The sequence below is a fragment of the Chiloscyllium plagiosum genome, chromosome 1, assembly GCF_004010195.1.
Source record: "Chiloscyllium plagiosum isolate BGI_BamShark_2017 chromosome 1, ASM401019v2, whole genome shotgun sequence".
NCBI lineage: Eukaryota > Metazoa > Chordata > Chondrichthyes > Orectolobiformes > Hemiscylliidae > Chiloscyllium > Chiloscyllium plagiosum.
Window position 1 is genome coordinate 34,454,229 of NC_057710.1, and position 16,034 is coordinate 34,470,262.

General features: G+C 42.1%; 1 protein-coding gene across 2 annotated transcripts in view; it reads left to right on the forward strand.

Moving 5' to 3' along the window:
- Positions 1-2,310: 2,310 nt before the first annotated feature.
- Positions 2,311-16,034, forward strand: part of LOC122564774 (mitogen-activated protein kinase 4-like) — a 93,586-nt gene continuing 79,862 nt past the window's right edge. For both annotated transcript variants that reach the window (XM_043720029.1, XM_043720117.1), the window contains exon 1: positions 2,311-2,485. The gene's annotated coding sequence lies outside the window, so the exon portion shown is untranslated. The remainder of the gene's footprint in view (positions 2,486-16,034) is intronic.

The following is a 16,034-nucleotide window of genomic DNA, read 5'->3' on the forward strand; positions in this document are numbered from 1 at the left end:
AATATTGACGAACAGGCATTCTGGTTTAATTAAATTATGAAAGGTATATTATCTACCCATTGTTCTAAGGATAGGTTCAAAACTGGAGGCTTCTATCATGGTCAGCTCAATTGCATGGCAAGACAGGATTCGTTATCTCAAGGCATGTGCAGTCTCTTTCAGGCTGAAGTATATGTATTTGGCAGTTATTGGCAAAAGACAGTCAATATTTTTAAAGTCTGAGTAAGCTTAGCTTCAAAGAATCAAGCGGGAGTAAATGGTCTTCTGTCATAGGGTCCATGCTTAAAAAGAAAGTAAGTTACATCTTTGTTGTTTTCATGCACTGAGAAGTCTAGGGAATTGACGCTCACATTGTGAAAACTGTTTGTTCATGTACTTTATATAGATAACCAGTTATTCAAAGTCTGAAACCCCAGTTTCCATTCCATACTTATTGAGTCAGCCTCCTATATGAGAATGTAAGCAATGACACATCTGTTCCTCACATTCAAAGATGATGGTAGCAAGAAAGAAGGAAAAATGAAGCATATTTCAGTCATGTTTGGGTGGAGAAAGGGTTCTCCCTGATGGTTCTTTGGTCACGCTATTTCTTTACGAGATAATTGGACTGAAATAAAGACACTCCAGATCTAAGTCCACTTGCAGAAATCATGGGTGAACCTGAGCTAATAGCTAAAAGTGACATATCTACCTTGCTATGATATAGATCATAGTAAATGCCATTATATCATTATTATTTGTAAATAAAGTAAAGGTAATATGTCTCAGTTCCTTTCACTTATATACTGATGTGACTTGCTGTTTTTTTCTCATTATGTTTTGTAGAAAATGCATTCTGACACAGTTCTACCACTGTGCTTGCTTAGATTAGTTAATTGAAGCAGATCTAGGATGAATCCTGAACCCTTACAGAACATAGAACAATACAGCGCAGAACAGGCCCTTTGACCCTTGATGTTGCATCAACCTGTGAACTAATCTAAGCCCAGCCCCCTACACTATCCCATCATCATCCATCTGCTTATCCAAGGACTGTTCAAATGTCCCTAATGTGGCTGAGTTAACTACATTGGCAGGCAAGGCATTCCATGCCCTTACCACCCTCTGAGTAAAGAACCTGCCTCTGACATCTGTCCTAAATCTCTCACCCCTCAATTTGCAGCTATGGCCCTTCATACAAGCTGACGTCATCATCCTAGGACAAAAGACTCTCACTGTCCACCCTATTTAATCCTCCGATCATCTTGTATGTCTCTATTAAATCCCCTCTTAGCCTTCTCTCCAATGAGAACAGACCCCAGTCCCTCAGCCTTTCCTCATAAGACCTTCACTCCAGACCAGGCAACATGCTGATATGGAAGGAAACGTTATGGGAAGGAAATTTTTGTGATCTTCTAGAACAACTTGTAAAGATCTGACCAGATGGATCACTCACTGTAAGCTTTCCTAAACTATGTTTTTTTTTCGAGTCTGGATGGTTTTGCTACTGATGGAATAACCTCTTTGAATCATGACAGGAACATTCTTTTATTAGTTTCCTTTCCTGTACTGAACTGCCTATGCTCCATTCAGCACCTTGCCTCAAGGCTGCAGCTTTAAGACCCTGCAAGCAGTTGTTGGTGAGGATCAGATGAAGTAGGTGCTTGAGAAGGCTTGTCACCCATTCAATGGTACTCCAAGTGGTGCCTCTTTAAATATTACACAGCACTAGGTCCATCTGTCTCATATACTTGGTAAGGAGAGGGCACAAATTCGACACAATTAGGTAAAGAATTATAGCAAACTTTAGAGGGAGAATGTACAGGGGGTGGTTTGAATGTGAAATTTTGTGTCAATATTATTTAAAGCAGAGGACAAACTTTTAAAATATTGAATTAGCTACTAGCCTTAAATAGACTGCTAGGGAGGAACGAAGAGGGTGAATTGCATTTTGCTTTACCACTGAATGTCTGTTGCATTCCCCCCGTGGCTCAGTGTGGCAAAACAATGATGCAACAGCAGGGAAACTGACTCTCCACAGATGCTGCCAGACTTGCTGAGTTTCTCCAGCGCTTTCTGCTCTTATTTCAGGCCTCCAGCATCCGCATTTCTTTGCTTTTATTAGCAGCTATGTGTATTCGTGTCTCTCGATGGACATCATGCTATAGAACTTGGCCCATCAAGTGACTGCAGTCTCTTTCTCAGAAGCAAGAATGCCGCTAGCAGATGCAGCCTTCTCCCCTCTGAGTGAACCAGCAGGTAGCTGCAGTGTGATTGACAGCGCTGGTGACGTCGGTGCCGTGGCGCTGTGCTCCCTGTTCCTCTTGCTGCTTCAGCCTGGCTTCATTTTCTACCCCGCAGAGAAAGGGACTAAGACCGGGCAGTTTCCAGCTCGGATAGAAACCCGGACAGTGTCTCCAGTAAGGGAGCGAGCCGCCTCCTGCCCTGGCAAATGCCAAATCCACACCGGACCCAGCGCCACCCCAGCAATGGGCTTGTTTTAATGGTAAGTTTAATTTCCCATTACATGCCGGAGAATGAATTATTGACATCTCGCCCAGTTCTTTCTTCGAAGGCATTTTCCTGGAGCGTTTTCAGTTGACAAGGAGCGATGCCGTGTGTTGATTACAGAATTTGCTGTGTAAAGCAGTCTTGTAAAAACAGAATTACAAATGCATTGGAAACAGGAGAGGAATCCACACAATCGGTCCTGGTTAATGGGAGGGATGGAGTAGAACGTGTATTCGCTCCACACTTTGTCTTTGTCTCCACTTAATTACCGAACGTGTTCCTGTTGGTACCTGGGTCTGTGCACAGAATAGCTGAGCTTCACCATACGTAAAGTAGAAGAGCATGAATAATAGATCGATGCAGGTGCAGTATGATCTGCAGTCTTTGTGTACGTACATTTCGTCAACAAATCGACTGCATTCACTGGTAAGTTTCTCAGGTACGGTTATCGCTCAGAGGGCATGGTTTCTGCCATTTCATAACTGGTGGTGCTGATCCCAAACTGATCTTAACCTGCAAAATCTACGTATAATATACAGGATGGTGGAGTATAAACTAACTAGGTATATGTGAACGAATGCATCTAGAAACACAATATATGCTTCTGTACGCTGTAATGCTGTGTGCCTGTTTTTTAAGGGGTGGTGGGGGGGTGGGCGGTAGATCGGAGGTAGTGGAGCTGGAGGCAGGTGTTTTATGAAGGAAATTACTAAAGGACATTAGGATACAACTGAGACGAGGGAACATCCCATGAAAGATAATGGTTATGGTTCAGCAGAATCCCCGAGGTGGGATTGCTGACTTCCCACAACATATAAGAGGTCCCTGAGAAATCAAATAGGAAATTGAGAAGAAACGTCCTTTCCCAGAGAATAGTGAGAATGTGAAATTTACATCACAGAGGATACTTCAGGCAGATATTGTGGACATATTTAAGAGGAAGGTAAATACATGCATGAGGGAGAAATAAACAGAGGGCCCTGCTACTAGGGTTAGATGAGGAAGGATGTGAAGTGGATCAAGTGGAGGATAAACGCTGATAAGGACTGGTTTGGCAAAATGACATGTTTCTATGCTGCATATTCTGTGTAATTCGATGCAGTTTCTTGTCAGTGAAATATTTGGATTGATACAGGAGAGAAATGCTCTGGATATTGAAAATGCTAGAAAAGCTCATCAGATCTGACAGCCTCTGTGGAGAGAGAAATGGTGTTAACATTTCTGATCAGTGACTATTGAGCCAATAACCATAAGAATGAATCTTGAATGATCTGATGAAAGCTCATCAATCTGAAACATTAACTCTGTTTCTTTCCAATGACCTGATTCATCTTTCCTTCATTAGTGTCTTGAAAAGAACAAATAACATGAGTTTCTTTATTATTATGTGTTGAGCTCAAATAGGTGCGGTTGGAAAATCAATATGATATGATGTACTGGACAGGGAGCACCAATTGTTGCAACTATCCATGCTACCCCTGCAAGGCAGGTGTGGTACTACAGTACTCTGAAAGTTACTACCGGGTAATTAAAGTGGTTTGCAACAATACCATGACTTCACAGTTAGGTTTTTGCCATGTAATTGTTCTCATGCTCCTGTTATTCTTTGTATAAAAATTAGGCAACATGTGATACAATGCTAGTACTACTGTAATGTAACTGACTGAAATCAGCTCGATTTAGCTGCATCTGTCACATGGCATTCAGATTGACTGCCACATCATTGACAAATATCTTTATTTTTGTTCTCATGTGGGATGGGTGTCACTAGCTGAGCCAGAATTTATTGACTGTTCCTAAGTGCCCAGGAGAAGGTGGTGGTGAACTGCCTTCTTGAACCACTGTATCCCATATGCAGTAGGTAGACCCACAATGCTGTTAGCGAGGGAATTCCATGACTTTGACCCAGTGACACTGAAGGAACAGCAAAATATTTCCAAATGAGGATGGATGTTGAGTGGCTTGGAAGGGAACTTGCAGGTGGTGGTGTTCCCATGTATCTGCTGCTTGTCCTTTTGGATGGAAGTAGTGGTGGGTTTGGGAGATGCTATTGAAGGATCTTTGGTGAATTTCTACAGTGCATCTTTTAGATAGTACACACTGCTGTTACTGAGTGTCGGTGGTGGAGGGAGTGGATGTTTGTGGATGTGGTGCCAATCAATGGACTGCTTTATCGTGGAGGATATCAAGCTCGTTGAGTGAAGCTGCACTAATCTAGGGAGTCTACATTACTCTCCTGATTTGTGCCTAGATAGTGAATAGGCTTTGGAGAGTCAAGAGCTGAGTTACTTGCTGCAGTATTCCTAGCCTTTGACCTGCTTTCATAGCCACTGCATTCACATGGCGAGTGCAGCTGAGTTTCTGGTCAATGGCAACCCCCATGATGTTGATAGTGGGGGATTCAGTAATGGTAACACTGTCTTAAAATCAACTAGGAGAAAGTGAGGACTGCAGATGCTGGAGATCAGAGCTGAAAAATGTGTTGCTGGAAAAGCACAGCTGGTCAGGCAGCATCCAAGGAGCAGGAGAATCGACATTTCGGGCATAAGCCTTTCTTCAGTCCTGAAGAAGGGCTTATGCCCGAAACATCGATTCTCCTGCTCCTTGGATGCTGCCTGACCAGCTGTGCTTTTCCAGCAACACATTTTTCAACACTATCTTAAAATCACGCATCTGAACTTCTGATTACATTATAATGGGGAGAAAATTCAGAAGTCTGAAGTGCAAAGAGGCTTGGGATTTCTAGTCCGGGATTCTCTCAAGGTAAACTTGCAGGTTGAGTCAGTAGTTAAGAAGGCAAATGCAATGATGGTATTTATTTTGAGAGGACTTGAATATAAAACCAGGGATGTACTTCTGAGGCTCGATAAGGCTCTCGTTAGACCACATTCGGAGTGTTGTGCATTGTTTTGAGCCCCATGTCTCAGGAAGGATGTATTGGTCCTGGAGTATGTTCGGAGGACATTCACGAGAATGGTCCCAGGAATGCAAAGCTTAACATATGAGGAATGTTTGAGGAGTCTGGGTTTATACTTGATGGAGTTTAGAGTAATGAGGGGGGAATCTAATTGAAACATACAGAATACTGACTGGCCTGGACAGAGTAGCTGTTGGGAAGATGTTTCCATAGTAGGAGAGACTAGGACCTGAGGGTTTAGCCTTAAAGGGAAGAACTTTTAGAACAGAGAAAAGGAGAACCTTCTTCAGCCAGAGAGTGGTGAATCTATGAAATACACTGCCACAGAAGGCTGTGGAGGACAGGTCATTGAGTATATTGAAGACTGAGATAGGTAGGTTCTTGAGTATCAAGAGGATCAAGGGTTAAGGGGAAAAAGTGGGAGAATGGGATTGAGAAACCTATCAGCCATGATTGAATGGTGGAGCAGATTCGATGGGCTGAATGGCCTAATTTCTGCTCCTGTGTCTTATTGTCTACGGTCCATTCTGTTGTGGGCTTGTTGAGGACAGTATTGTATCTTGGTGGCTGTAGTCAGAATACTAAGTTCGCTCACTGAGCTTGAACGTTTGTTTTCAGATGTTTCGTCATCATACTCGGTAACATCATCAGTGAGGGTCTGGGCAAGATGAGCTCCTACGTGGAGAAATTATGATTGAATGCAGGGTTACGCAGTGACATTAACGGTTTGCCTTAGGAATTTTAATTCAAATCCATAATACAGAACCTTTTCATTTATCATTAATTGGAATTAAATAGTGAATTTCACAATTGCTGGTTTGGACATAGAAAATATTGTCCTGCTGTGGCGGGAGTGCCTATTGATTAAGGCTAAGGCATGTTATCAAGGCTTCATATTGAGAGCTTTAATCTACAACTAACTGTGCAGCATCGGAACTGAATCTTAATTGATTCAGACAATGGGTGTCTGAAACAGGAGGTGTTCAACTTCCATGAATGAGCCTAAACATGATGAACACAAAATGAAAAAAGGTTTTTGATTGTGATTGTGAGTTTATCTCATGATAAGCTACTATTATTTAACAAATTTTGAGCCTCCGTTGGAGTACTGAGTAATGCTTTAAGTGAAGAATCACAAAATTTGTTGATGATCATTTACACAAAACAATCAGCAATAGAATAGTTGAATGAAGCTGTCACCAACCTCCTTTAATCCAATATTAAAAATAATCCGACAAGTCTTCGGGTTGTAATTAACAACTGCATTATTACTGCTAATCCTCAAAAAGAAAATCAGCAATTTCCTTTGTTCTATTTAACATGCATCATGCCTTTTATTTGCAATAACATGTCAGGAAAGAGATCACCCAACAGTGGTATGGCATTCAACTGGAAATGACAGCGCATCTCAGTAAATTTGAGGTTATAATTCAATCATTATGTTATGATGGTAAACACACTATTCAAGGCTCACTCATGGATTTTGACTTGTGAATATTTCAATTCAGTTACTTTGTTGAAAAAGACCTGCTGAGATTTTCCAGCATTTTCTCTTTTGGTTTCAGATTCCAGCGTCCGCAGTAATTTGCTTTTATTAAATATATTGCGATTTGGTCCTCAAAATGTAGTTCTTCCTTTGTCGGGTCTTCAGTTTCATGAGATGGTACTTTGTAGGTACTTTGTAACTTGTTAGTTCCTTCTGTGTTAAACATTACCTCCTGTAGCTCAGGGGCCTTATTCTGGCACACTTTGCCACATTTAGCAGATGAATACATGGGTTGAGAAGGTGCAGAATTGCTAACCTCTGTTTTCTCCTGGTTCTGTTCTCATCCAGCTGTGCTTTCTGTTTTGCCTCACCGCTTTCAATCCCCATTCAGGCAGTCAGCCTCCAGAGGTCATTGCCAGCGGCGTCTGTCTCCCAGTGTGTCAATGTCCTCCATTTTCATATTGTGATGATCCGAGCTGACTGTAATATAGGTCGTTCTGCTATAACACCCATTTTGTTAACGCAAATTCACTGCTATAACACCCATTTTGTTAACGCAATTCATCATTCAATTGATGAATTGAAGACGTCTTAAAGCGCAAACCTTTAAGACGTGTTTTGGCTGTAATGCGATTACATTGTCAAGACTTTCAGCACTATTTCTAAAACATGATTTTTCTATAATGCAAGGTTGCACAAGAATGCAACCATCATGTTATATAAAAACTACCTGAACTGGCCAAGTCAGATCCCAGAATAAAACCTGGTGTGGTGGTGTATTAGATTTACAGTTGGTTAGATTAGATTAGATTAGATTACTTACAGTGTGGAAACAGGCCCTTCGGCCCAACAAGTCCACACCGCCCCGCCGAAGCGCAACCCACCCATACCCCTGCATCTACCCCTTACCTAACACTACGGGCAATTTAGCAGACCTGACCTGCACATCTTTGGACTGTGGGAGGAAACCGGAGCACCCGGAGGAAACCCACGCAGACACGGGGAGAATGTGCAAACTCCGCACAGTCAGTCGGAATTGAACCCGGGTCTCTGGTGCTGTGAGGCAGCAGTGCTAACCACTGTGCCACCGTGCCGCCCACATAATAATAGTTAGTCACTGAACATACCCGTACTAGGCTGACAATGTTCTTTTCATACAAGGCCACAAGTTTATTCCACAAAAACAAATAAAAGCTACATATATATGGATACAAAATCAGAAATTGTTTGAAAAACTCAGCAGATATGGCAACATCTGGAGAGAAAGCAGAGTTAACATTTCAGGTCCCTCCTTCAGAACAAAACAATTCTGATTTTGTTTCTGATTTCTAGCATCTGTAGTTTTTTGGTTTTTGTTTGGTAAACATGTATATATATCAGTAAGTAAGAAGAAAAGCTACCTATTAACAACAAAAAAACTAATGTGGAATTTTCCAATCCCTTCAGCAATATAAACAATGCCAAAAGTGTTGGTAAAATGTGGCGAAAATGGAAACATCAGATTCTTAATGTTGAGAGAATAAATTCTAACTCTATTGAGTGGGAGTTACCTGACCTCCATACATTTGCACCTCGTGAAAAGCTAAATTTGCCTCATTTCTGTGCAGTTCACAATTCTCTCTTTTCATGAGAAATTAGATGGTACAATTCCCAAGCTGGAAGTCAAAGCAGTTACCAGGCGGAATGAGTTTGACATTTGCTTCACCAAGCCTTCGGACAATTCCATCTTCACCATCATTTTGCTGTTTCCTTCACGGACACCACTCGTTTCCAACCTTCTTCTGCCTATTGCCAAACAACTAGTGTCACCACCTCGTCTGAACTGCTTTTACACCAACTCACGCATCTCTTCAGCACTTCAGGCTTCACTTTGGAGCTTATCGATACTTATGCCTTACGTTCTTCTGCCAGGTATTTTGCTGGCAAGGACGCCCATCTATCTCATGCATCTACTCAGGACGCATCATATTATTGTTAGTTAACTTTTTTAACACTCACTCACTTAGTTTGAGGCTGCCGTGCTCTGCAGCTTGCATTGCTTTTGAGTGCTAAGAGAGAGATAGGAAACCTTTCATGGTTGGGTGCTTTAGAACGGTAAAGGGGCAGACCAGTTGTTCTTGCAATGAGACAAAGGAAAGGATTCGGTATAATGGAAGTGGGCGGGGAGAGCCGTTAGTCCTGATGCTTGAGCAAGGCGGGAAGTGAGTAAGTGGGAAGTGTAGGCAACTGCAGGGTTAGTACTGTAGTTTGTGAGGATGAGGTGGGTGAGAACAGTTGAGTGAGCATGATGCAGCCTATAGCAAGAGTCCATGAGCCTCAGTAAGGTGAGTGTGCAGTAGCAGAGTTAGAGTGAGTGTTTTTCCTGTGAGTATGATGTAGCAGAGGGAGGATGGTAGCATTTACCCTTTAGGAGCACAGAAGACCATTAACATTTTCTCTTATTGCCATGCATTGAGTTTTGCTCAAGTAGCTACACTACCCCAAGTCACTATCCTTGGCCTCCTTTGCCAGTGAGCAGAAAAAAAGCACTGCCCTTTTTCTCATCATGCTGTCCACTAAGGCCTCCAGGTCCCTGTTAGTGAACCAAGGAGCTAACTTGCCTTTATGGGCCATTTTGTTGGGGATAACAATACGGGACAAGTGTGAAAGGCAGTCTCATGCGATCATGTGGTAGGAGAGTTGGACATGCTCACTGCTGCTAACATTTTTGTACACTATGTAAATGCTGCAGAGCATGGATGTAAGTATGATGCCAGCAGTGATTAGAATGTCACAAAGTGTTAGCAACAGTGAGCACGCCTGACTCTCCTGCCACATGATTTCATGGCGTAGGAGAACCCAGTTGTTTAATTAATTAGGGAAAGTGTGTAGGGAAAAACGGGCAATTGTTTTACACAGAGAGTGTTTGGTGGTAGAATAAACGTCCAGGGGGAGTGGTGGATGTGGACACAGTTACAACATTTAAAAGACATTTAGATAAGTACATGAAGAAGAAACATTTGGAGGGATATGGGCCAAGCACACATATGTGGGGCTAGTTTAGTTTGAGATTATGATCGGCATGGATTCGTTTGATAGAAAGGTTTGTTTCTGTGCCGTATGACTCTATGATTGTGTGAGAAAGGTCAAAATGGATTATTAATCTAACCTGAAAAACACTTTGCCATAAAATGGGAATAATTTGTTCTCTAGAATCAACTTTTTTCCCAGCAATATCCATTTTCAGGTACTCAATCTGAAAGAAATGTCACTCCTATTAAATTTCTTATTCAACTGACTTGTTCCAGTTTTCTCTTTTGGAATACCGAGACAGTCCCAAGATACATTTTTTAGTTTGGGTGGCATGAATCTGTTTTCTATTCTCATAGCTTCTGGATTTCTTTACAGACTCTCAGACTTAAAGACTTCACAAACTAACCTGCCCTTCTGCTAAAATGGAACAGTTCTCCTGACCTGTAGCAATATGAAAGAATGAAACTGAAACCTAGTTCTTCTGAACTGAGCTTAAACTAACCTACCAGCATCTCCAATCAGTTTTTCCGCGTGCCATAAACTCAGTTGTGTAAATATTTCATCAATTCATATCCAGACATTACAGGGAACTTTTAAATTCACATGCTTACTTGGAAATTTTTAAAAATGTTTTTGAGTTCTTAAAAAAAAACAATTTCCTTCATAGAACTGAAACCAAAATCCATCTAGCTCTATTTTAAAAGTCTGTGTTCCCAAGTGATAATTATATATATTAAACACCAGTATAACAGCATCTTGTTGAAGGTGTCCCTGTAATGGAGGAATGGGTATCTAGCAGGTCATGATCCAGTGCCAGTGCACTCTGCAGAGTGTTTTTAGACAAACAGCTAATGAACATGTCATGAATGTTGAAATGAGCATGCTCCAGAATATTAGAATTGGTGACCCCCACCTACAAAGAAATGCTAAGGATACAGTGACAATAGAAATTGTTCAGCCTTTTCTCTGGCCTAGTATACCTTGTGCTGATCTCACCACGATAGAAGAATGCACTGAGATCAGGCAAAGCAATTTCGCAGTTTAATAGTTTTGGGAGGCTGCTGTTGCACAACATTCTCGTACTCAGCTTAGACATAACAGCACAGAAATTTGGGATGTGAGGAGCACTTCCGGGTTGGCAATCAGGAATAGTGGCGTGCCGAAGGGATCAGGACTGGGCCACAACGATTTATTCTATATATGAGGAAAGTGAAAGTATTATTGCCACCTTGGTGGATGACATGAAAATAGATGGGAAGACAGGTGGTGAGGATGATGCAGAGAGTCTGCAGAGAAATATATGCAGGGTATGTGATTGGGCAGAAAGTTGACAGATGGAATATAATGTATAGGAATGTGAGGTTATGCACTTTGGCAGTCAAAGTAGAACTGTTGAATATTATTTAAATGAAGAAATACTGCAGAAAGTTACAGAACAGAGGGATTTAGGAGTCCTTGTCCATGAGTTACAAAACATTAGCATCTAAACTCAGCAGTAATAGGGAATGCAAATGGAATGTTGCCATTTACTTCAAAAGCAAAGGAGCATAAACGTAGGGAACTATATGAGACTACAACTGAAATCTGAACAGTTTTGATCCCAAATTGTAAGGAAAGATATACCGGCATTGGAGGCACTCCAGAGAAGGGTCACTAAAACAGGTATAGATAAATCTGAGGTGTTGCCTTTTGGAAAGGCACATTATGGCAGGATTTATACACTTAATGGTAAGGTCTTAGGGAGTGTTGCTGAACAAAGAGACCTTGGAATGCAGGTTCATAGTTCCTTGAAAGTGGAGTAGCAGGTAGATAGGATAGTGAAGAAGGTGTTTAGTATGCTTGCCTTTATTGGTCAGTGCATTGAGTATGGGAGTTGGGAGGTCATATTGCAGCTGTACAGGACTTTGGTTAGGCCACTTTTGGAATACTGTGTGCAATTCTGGTCTCCCTGCTATAGGAAGGATGTTGTGAAACTTGAAAGCATTCAGAAAAAGATTTACAACAATGTTACCAGGGTTGGAGGATTTGAGGTACAGGGAGATGCTGAGTAGGCTGGGGCTATTTTCTCCAGAGTATCAGAGGCTGAGGGGTGACCTTATAGAGGTTTATAAAATCATGAGGTGCATTGATAGGGTAGACAAGTTTTTTCCCTGGGGTGAGGGAGTCCACAACTAGTGGGAATAGGTTTAAAGTGAGAAGGGAAAGATATAAAAGGGACCAAAAGGGCAACTTTTTCATGCGGAGGGTGGAATGCGCTGCCCGAGGAAGTGATGAGGGCTGGTATAATTACAGCATTTAAAAGGCATCCGGATAGGTTTTTGAGTAGGAAGGGTTTAGAGGGATATGGACCAAATGCTGGTAAATGGGACTAGATTAGGTTAAGATATCTAGTCAGCATGGATGTGTTGGACCAAAGGGTCTGTTTCAGTGCTGTACATCTCTGACTCTGCGGAGGGCCTGTCTTATGAGGAGATGTTAAGTATGTTTGGTTGGACCTTGTTGGGATCAGAAGAGTGACAGCAGACCTTATTGAAACATACAAGACGTTTTGGGGATTTGGCAGGGTCAGTGAGGAAAAGTGTTCCTCCTTATAGGAGAGTCTAGGACCAGAGGATATAATCAAAAATAAATAATTGCACATTTAACACAGAGATGAGGAGGAATTTATTCTCTCAGAGGGTAGTGAATGTGTGGATTTCTTTACCGCATGAGGGCTGTTGAGGCTAGATTGTTCAAGAATGACATGGACAGATTGTTTAATAAGTAAGGGAATCAAGGGTTATGGGGAAAAGGCGTGAAAGTGGAGTTCAGGATGATGTGATCATTTGCAATTTCATTGAATAGTGGAGCTGTCCTGATGGGCTGAATAGCCTACTCCTTCTCCTCTGTCTTATATTCTTACGCTTTTACAATGTGTGATTTGATTGCAGCATCAATCGACAGATTGCTAATGAGATAGAGCTAGTGATGTCAAACCAAAAGCTGTCATTAGTCACGTGGTCTGCTGATCAGTGATGGTTTGGTTAAATTTTGACACTGATGATGAAACCAAACTCCTTACAACTGTGCCGAAAATGTGTTGCTGGAAAAGCGCAGCAGGTCAGGCAGCATCCAGGGAACAGGAGAATCGACGTTTCGGGCATAAGCCCTTCTTCAGGCCATTGCCTGAAGAAGGGGTTATGCCCGAAACGTCAATTCTCCTGTTCCCTGGATGCTGCCTGACCTGCTGCGCTTTTCCAGCAACACATTTTCGGCTCTGATCTCCAGCATCTGCAGACCTCACTTTCTCCTTACAACTGTGGGAGAGTCTGTCCAACTGCCGATGAAGCTATACTCAGTATGACATGTAAGAGCAGCAAATTGACATTGAACAGTTCTCAGGTGAGGACTTGGTGTACTTTAGTCTTAGATGTCAGACAGGCAGGGCTGAATAGCTTTCCATCAGTTCTGATAGATAAGTAGTCCCTCGGGTTCCTGGGAAGGCAGGTTTGTTATATGAATAGAAACTGGGCCGGTATTCACTGGAGTCTAGAAGACTTAGAGAGAGGACCTCATTGAAACACATTAAATTCTAACAGAGCTGGACAGACTGGATGCAGGGATGATATTTCCTCAGCCAGAGATCTGCAACAAGAAGACACAGCCTCAGGCTGCACAGTATGCATTTTAGACTGAGATTAGGATACATTTCTTTATCACAGAAGGCTGTGGAGGTCGAGTCACTCAATATACTTAAGGAAGAAATAGATAGATAAAGGCGTCAAGGGGTATGGGGAGAGAACAGAAGCAGGGCATTGATCACATTGAATGGCGGATTGGGCTAAATGGGCTGAGTGGCCAACTCTTGCTGTTATTTTCTTGCTGTATACCACCACCTGTAGATGAACTGAAGACATATGTCAGAAGCAAAGGGAAGAGTATGCCGAAGAGTGTCCATTTCAGATCACAACTCTGTTTGAACCCAATCTGAACTGCAAAGGGATTTAATGTGACCCTGTCACAGTTAAGCTCATCTATCATGCCCCCATTGAAAGAGCAGAGCACATTGAGCACCTTCATCGAGCAGCCCAGTTTGGCTGCAACTGAGTCAAGCTGCCTGTGCTCAGTGTGATTGAATCCCTTGGTTAAGTGGAACAAGGCAGGATATAATAGTCCCCTTCTCTTGCAGCTGCCTGAATGAGAAAATCACTTTGATTTTAGTTTTATTCATTCATGGACCATGGATGTCACTGGCTATGCCAGCATTTGTTGTCCTTATTCCCCAGAGGGCATTTGAGAATCACCACATTGCTATGGATCTGGGGTCACACGTAGGCCAGATCAGGTAAGGATAGCAGTTTCCTTGCCCAAAGGATATTAGTGAACCAGATAGTTATATTCTGACAATTAACAATGATTTCATGGTCATCATTAGCCTGTCAATTTAAACTTTTGTTGACTACACCTTTCACCATCTGTTATGGCAGGATTCAAACCCAGGCATCCAGAACATTACCTGGATCTCTGGAGTAATAGTCTATGGATAATACCACCAGGCCATTGCCTCCCTAATTGTGTGTCTTGACATTACTTTGACACCTCCTATTAGCCCATGAAAACTGGTTTCTTGGAGCCGAGGCTAAATCTTCTTAGGAACTCCACTGCCTTTATAATACTTGTGGAGAATTAAATATTTAGGGACTAAACCCTGACTCAAAATCTGGAATGGAGTCCGAGGGAGGACTAATATCTAACTATGTAATCTTTCTGGCAACTTCTTCAACCAACCAATGCCAGACATAGTGCTTTGCATTCCTTTGCACTTGAGTGGGGGACCCTGATGTTTAGGAAGTCCACAATTCCCTGGTTTGTGCCTCCTCTTTTGCTGGAGTCAACACAACATGGGCAGCAGCAGTAATAAGTGTTACTAATAGAAGCAGAGTACTACACCTACTGGAGCTCTGGAGTAAAAACAGAAAGTGCTGGAGAAATTCAGCAGGTCTAGCAGCACCGGTGAAGAGAGGAACAAGAGTTATCATTTCTTATAGTCATAGTAATAGTGGTAAGCAGCATAAAAATAGACCCTTCGGTCCAACTCGCCCATGTCAACCACATAGCCTAATGTAGTCCCATTTACCAGCACTTCGCCCATTTCCCTCCAAACCCTTCCTATTCATACACCCATCCAGATGCCTTTTAAATGTTGTAATTGTACCAGCCTCCACCACTTCCTTTGGCAGCTCATTTCATACATGCACCACCCTTTGTCTGTAAAGGTTGCCTCTTAGGTCCCTTTTATATCTTTCCTCTCTCACCCTAAACCTATGCCCTGTAGTTTTGGACTTCCCCACCCCAGGGAAAAGACCCTGTCTATTTATCTTATCCATGCCCCTCATAATTTTATAAACCTGTACAAGGTCACCCTCTTCTTTGGAACTCTTCAATCAATTTAGATTCAAAATATTAAACCTGTTTTCCTTAGTTCCAAAGAAATATGCAAGCTGGGACAAAACACAAGAGAGCTATTAACAGAACCCCTGAGTTTTTTACCTACTGGGAGATTTCAGAGGAAGACTGGAATCAGACAATGAGGCATTTTTCACCTGAGGTATCTTAGCTTGGGTTGATAAATTAAAATAAATCAGACAATGAGGCATTTTTCACCTGAGGTATCTTAGCTTGGGTTGATAAATTAAAATAAATTAGAACAAAGACTATTGGACTTTGCTGTTATCATGAGCTTTGTACAAGTAACAATTCCATTCCAAACAAAAAATGTCTATGACATTTCCAGTATCAGGATATTACCATCACTGGATCTGACCATCAGCAGATGTGACCCTCCAAACCACCTTCTCAACAAGGAGCAGCACTGACTGTGCTACAGATCATTCCCTGGCATGCCTCTGGGTTAGGATGCAGCTCCTGAAGGTTTTTCATTTGAGGTGCAAAGATTGTGCAGAAGTTTAGAACATAGAACATAGAAGAATACAGCGCAGTACAGGCCCTTTGGCCCTCGATGTTACGCTGATCCAATCCCACCTAACCTATACTAGCCCACTATCCTCCATATGCCTATCCAATGCCCGCTTAAATGCCCATAAAGCGGGAGAGTCCACCACTGCTACTGGCAGTGCATTCCATGAACTC